The sequence below is a fragment of the Astatotilapia calliptera genome, chromosome 10 (assembly GCF_900246225.1).
Source record: "Astatotilapia calliptera chromosome 10, fAstCal1.2, whole genome shotgun sequence".
In the NCBI taxonomy this organism is placed as follows: domain Eukaryota; kingdom Metazoa; phylum Chordata; class Actinopteri; order Cichliformes; family Cichlidae; genus Astatotilapia; species Astatotilapia calliptera.
The window spans coordinates 6,574,100-6,580,647 of record NC_039311.1 but is presented as its reverse complement, the minus strand read 5'-3'; positions in this window follow the sequence as shown (position 1 = coordinate 6,580,647).

Below are 6,548 nucleotides of genomic sequence, written 5' to 3'. Positions count from 1 at the left end.
AAAGCGGGAAGGATCATTACTCCAGTCACCCCAGCCATAAACTGTTTAAACTACTTCCATCAGGCAGAAGGTACTGCAGTATCCGGTCCCAAACCAGCAGACTCAGGAACATCTTTTTTCCATCAGGTCAACAGACGGCTGAACACTTCATAAACACCTCACTTTCACTTACCAGACATTTATGCACTCCATATTGTACATATATGCCATTCCTTTTGCACAATAAGTTTCTTGGATTTTGCACACCACTGTTGCTTGTGAAGCTTGCACACAAGAATTTCACTCACATGTGCTGCAGTAATGTGATGTGACAATAAAAGTGATTTGATTTGAGAAGTCCTCATTTTAAAGTCTAGGTTGTAAACAGGACTGGACTGGGACAAAAAAAAAAAAAAAAAATCAGCCGGGGCATTTTGACTAGAGAACAGCCCACCAGGTATTATAGGAAAAGCCATAAAGCCTTTGAATGAAAACAAATGCTGTTGTGACTGTGATGTACACTGTCTTGTTGGTATATATGTATCAATCTAATAAACTTAAACCTACACCATCCTCCCTATTCTGGTATTTTAAACAGTACTTACCAGAAATATCAAACAACCTAATCAATAATTACATATACAGTGGGGCAAAAAAGTATTTAGTCAGCCACCGATCTGTGATGACAGAGGTCAGTAATTTGCACCAGAGGTACACTTCAACTGTGAGAGACAGAATGTGAAAAAAAAAAATCCATGAATCCACATGGTAGGATTTGTAAAGAATTTATTCGTAAATCAGGGTGGAAAATAAGTATTTGGCCAATAACAAAAATACAACTCAATACTTTGTAACATAACCTTTGTTGGCAATAACAGAGGTCAAACGTTTACTATAGGTCTTTACCAGGTTTGCACACACAGTAGCTGGTATTCTGGCCCATTCCTCCATGCAGATCTTCTCGAGAGCAGTGATGTTTTGGGGCTGTCGCCGAGCAACACGGACTTTCAACTCCCGCCACAGATTTTCTATGGGGTTGAGGTCTGGAGACTGGCTAGGCCACTCCAGGACTTTCAAATGCTTCTTACGGAGCCACTCCTTTGTTGCCCGGGCGGTGTGTTTTGGATCATTGTCATGTTGGAAGACCCAGCCTCATTTCATCTTCAAAGTTCTCACTGATGGAAGGAGGTTTTGGCTCACAATACATGGCCCCATTCATTCTGTCCTTAACACGGATCAGTCGTCCTGTCCCCTTGGCAGAAAAACAGCCCCATAGCATGATGTTTCCACCCCCATGCTTCACAGTAGGTATGGTGTTCTTGGGATGCAACTCAGTATTCTTCTTCCTCCAAACACGACGAGTTGAGTTTATACCAAAAAGTTCTACTTTGGTTTCATCTGACCACATGACATTCTCCCAATCCTCTGCTGTATCATCCATGTGCTCTCTGGCACACTTCAGACGGGCCTGGACATGCACTGGCTTCAGCAGCGGAACACGTCTGGCACTGCGGGATTTGATTCCCTGCCGTTGTAGTGTGTTACTGATGGTGACCTTTGTTACTTTGGTCCCAGCTCTCTGCAGGTCATTCACATGTTAAGTGCGCATGCGCCAACCAGCGTGCAGCCTGTTACAGTCGCTCCTGCTTTTCTCTTAGTTTAGCTCTTTTTTCTTACGTATTCTTTTTTTTTCTGACTTGTATTTTCCTCCGTTTTCTATCTCTTACTCAATCATGTGGATTGAGAGAGTTTTTGTTCTTCTGGTGGCCGTGGAACTGTTACTTTTATCATGGAACGGGACCGCGGCACATCTCCTACACGCACGGACTGTTTACTCCAGAGATCAGCTGATCGCCCTGATGCCGGCCGGCTCGCTGGCCAGGCCCGCAGAAGTGCCCGCAGAAGTACCAGCTGAAATTTGGAGGAAAACACATCGGGGATGCAGAGGTCAAGGACAGAAGAGAAGAAAAAAGGTGACGGTGAGACAGCGGAGGCTCGAAGCGAGGAGGAGGTTTAAACCGTGTCTGCCGTCTATCGTGATGGGAAATGTGCGATCGTTGGCAAGTAAAATCGACGAGCTCTCAGCACTGGTACAGAGTCAGAGGGAATACCGAGAGTGTAGCCTGATGTGTTTCACCGAATCATGGCTGCACCAGGACATTCCCGATGAGAATGCTTCCGTGGAAGGCTTCCACACTGTTCGGGCGGACAGGGACAGCATCGCTAGCGGTAAGCGTAAAGGAGGTGGGCTTGCTGTTTTAGTTAACAACCGGTGGTGTAACCCTGCCAACATAACAATCAAAGAAAGGATTTGTTGCCCGGACACTGAACTGTGTGCTGTTGGACTCAGGCCGTATTATTTACCCAGGGAATTCTCTCACGTCATCTTGGTGGCTGTTTATGTTCCCCCCTCTGCTAACCCCACAGCTGCATGTGACACTATCCACTCTGCCATAGCTCGGCTACAGACTCAGCACCCGAGTGCCTTTATTGTGATCTCGGGTGACTTCAACCATGTATCACTGGACAATACACTACCAACATTCAAACAATATGTGGACTGTCCCACCAGGGGAGAGAAAACTTTAGACTTACTGTATGCTAACGTCAAGGATACATACAGCTCCTCCTCCCTCCCCCCACTTGGTAGGTCAGATCATAACCTGATTCACCTCACCCCCCGCTATGTGCCAATTGTGAGGAGGGAACCTGTGACCACCAGGACTGTTAGGAGGTGGTCAGAGGAGGCAATAGCGGAACTACAGGGCTGTTTCGAGGTGACCGACTGGGAAACACTCTGTGAGCCTCACGCCGAGGACATCAATGGGCTTCCTGAGTGTATCACAGACTACATAACTTTCTGCACCGACTCCATTGTTCCAGCTCAGACTGTTCATTGTTACCCAAATAACAAGCCGTGGGTGACTAAGGACATCAAAGCCCTCCTCAACAACAAGAAGAGGGCTTTCAGAGGGGGCAACAAAGAGGAGGTGAGGAAGGTCCAGGTGTTACTAAAGGACAAGATCAGAGAGGCTAAGGACAATTACAGGAGGAAGCTGGAGTGGAAACTCCAGCAGAACAGCATGAGAGAGGTGTGGAGGGGCATGAAGACCATCACTGGATTCAGGCCAACCAACAGCAGGGGAGCTGAGGGAGGTGAGAATAGAGCCGACGAGTTGAATCTGTTTTTCAATAGATTCGACACCACAGTGTCTGCTCCCACCCCCACAACCTCACCTGCAGTCAGCCTGGAATCCAGAGCCACACCACTGTGCCAGCCTCTCTCTTCACATGTTGCCTCCTGTGAGATTCCTGACACCCCTCCCCCACCCATCACCTTCACTCAATACCAGGTTGAGATGCAAATGAGGAGACTTCACTCAGGCAAGTCTGCTGGACCAGACGGAGTGAGTCCCCTTGTCCTCAAGGCCTGTGCCCCCCAGCTGTGTGGAGTCTTTCATAAACTGTTTATGCTGAGTCTGAGTCTGCAGAGGGTCCCGGTGATGTGGAAGACATCATGCCTCGTCCCTGTACCAAAGACGCCTCGTCCCAGTGGCCCCCAGGATTACAGGCCCGTGGCACTGACCTCCCACATCATGAAGACCCTGGAAAGGCTCATCCTGGACCAGCTGCGACCCATAGTAAGACCACATCTGGATCCCCTTCAGTTCGCTTATCAGCCTCGTCTCGGAACAGAGGACGCCATCATCTACCTGCTCAATCGTGTCTACACCCATCTGGACCAGCCGGCGAGCACTGTGAGGGTCATGTTTTTTGACTTTTCCAGTGCTTTCAACACCATCAGGCCGACCCTCCTGGGTGATAAGTTAGCAGCGATGCAGGTGGATGCTTCTCTGGTGTCCTGGATTGTTGATTACCTGACAGGAAGACCACAATATGTACGTCTCCCACAGTGTGTGTCTGACAAGGTGATTAGCAACACAGGGGCACCACAGGGGACTGTCCTCTCCCCCTTCCTCTTCACCCTCTACACCACAGACTTCAGCCACTGCACAGAGACCTGCCATCTTCAGAAGTTTTCTGATGACTCTGCGGTGGTTGGATGCATCAGCAGGGATGATGAGACAGAGTACCGGGCTGTGGTCGACTCCTTTGTCACGTGGTGTGAGCAGAATCATCTGCAGCTCAACGTGGCAAAGACCAAGGAACTGATCGTGGACTTCAGGAAGACCAGGAAACACTTGACCCCTGTTTCAATCCAGGGGGTCAGTGTTGACATTGTGGAGGACTATAAATACCTTGGAGTACACATTGACAATAAACTGGACTGGGCTAAAAACACCACAGCACTTTACAGGAAGGGCCAGAGTCGTCTCTATTTTTTGAGGCGACTGAGGTCCTTCAACATCTGCCAGAAAATGCTGAGGATTTTCTATGAGTCTGTGGTGGCCAGTGCGATCCTCTATGCTGTTGCATGCTGGGGGAGCAGGCTGAGGGTCGCAGATGCCAACAGACTTAATAAACTGATCCGTAAGGCCAGCAATGTTGTGGGGATGGAGCTGGACTCCCTCAAGGTGGTGTCGGAGAGGCGGATGCTGTCCAAGATAAAGACAATGTTGGATAACACCTCCCACCCACTCCATGACATGTTGGTCAGTCACAGGAGCTCGTTCAGTGAGAGACTGAGATTACCGAAAAGCACCACTGAACGACACAGGAAATCATTCCTGCCTGTGGCCATCTCCCTGTACAACGCATCCACTTAACACACTGTTTGCTGCTACAACTACACATGTTTCTTTTCCAAATATTTATTTATAAGTGACTTATGTATGTATGTATGTATATATATGTATATATTGTACTATTCTTAGTTAGCGTATTGTCTGTCTTGTCTTAATGTTGGTTTAAAATGGAGCACTGTAACAAAAAATAATTTCCCCCAGGGATCAATAAAGTATTCTGATTTTGATTCTGATTCTGATTCACCAGGTCCCCCCGTGTGGTTCTGGGATCTTTGCTCACCGTTCTCATGATCATTTTGACCCCACGGGATGAGATCTTGCGTGGAGCCCCCAGATCGAAGGAGATTATCAGTGGTCTTGTATGTCTTCCATTTTCTGATGATTGCTCCCACAGTTGTTTTTTTCACACCAAGCTGCTTGCCTATTGTAGATTCACTCTTCCCAGTCTGGTGCAGGTCTACAATACTTTTCCTGGTGTCCTTCGAAAGCTCTTTGGTCTTGGCCTTGGCAGAGTTTGGAGCCTGACTGTTTGAGGCTGTGGACAGGTGTCTTTTATACAGATGATGAGTTCAAACAGGTGCCATTCATACAGGTAACGAGTGGGGGACAGAAAAGCTTCTTACAGAAGACATTACAGGTCTGTGAGAGTCAGAGATTTTCCTTGTTTGAGGTGACCAAATACTTATTTTCCACCCTAATTTACGAATAAATTCTTTACAAATCCTACCATGTGGATTCATGGATTTTTTTTTTCACATTCTGTCTCTCACAGTTGAAGTGTACCTCTGGTGCAAATTACTGACCTCTGTCATCATTTTAAGTGGGGGAACTTGCACAATCGGTGGCTGACTAAATACTTTTTTGCCCCACTGTAACTAACTAGCAGGGTTGCCAACTCCCAGTAAAAAAATAGGGGACCACCCCCCCACCCTCCGCCTCATGATGCTTAATCGACGTAATCGACTTTAATGTATTGCCAGGGTAAAACAAATGCACAGAAACCAGTTATTTTTCTACAGTAATTAAATAGATTCAATATCTTTCTGCAACAGAATTGCAGACTGCACACATGGTACTATAGCTTATTAGGGCATATATTAGACTTAATATTTACTATATACAATAATGAATTTTTATATATTTTACATCAGATGACCACTTTGGTTGTAAGATTCGGTTGTATTTATTAAAACCTAGACATTTTAAATGAGAATAAGAAAGAAAAGTATACGGCTGTGGCTCCAGCAAACATCAGCTGATACTAGAAAGTAATATCAAATAAATTATAACAACAGCTTATCAAGCTTAAACGTGTTGCTGTTGTTTAGCGCGACATCCGCTGGTTTCGTCTTTCTGGCGCAAAGTGGGGGATAAACAAACGAGACGGGACTTAGGACAGCAAAGCCGATCAGCTGATCATTGATGAGTTTCATGATTGAAGTAGCAACAGGAGATGGAGGGGGAGAGAATGAGAGAAGAAGAGGCAGCTATGCAGCGTAAAGACACAGAATAACTCCAGTTTTGTGTCTTTTTTAAATTTTTTGCTGAAGTTCGGGACAAATGACGTTCCTTTACACCTAAATACGGAACTTTAAAATAATAACCCCTGACTCTGCTCTGTGTGTGTGTGTGTGTGTGTGTGTGTGTGTGTGTGTGTGTGTGTGTGTGTGTGTGTGTGTGTGTGTGTGTGTGTGTGTGTGTGTGTGTGTGTTGGAAAGGTTAAAGGTTGAGGGGTTTTCTCTCTCTAATTTGTCCCCTTACTGTAACATCAGTCAGTATTATCTTTGCCACACACACAACGTATCTACATGTTTTCTCTACATTTCCACAAAACGAAGAATAAAACACCACAGAGCAGTTTCC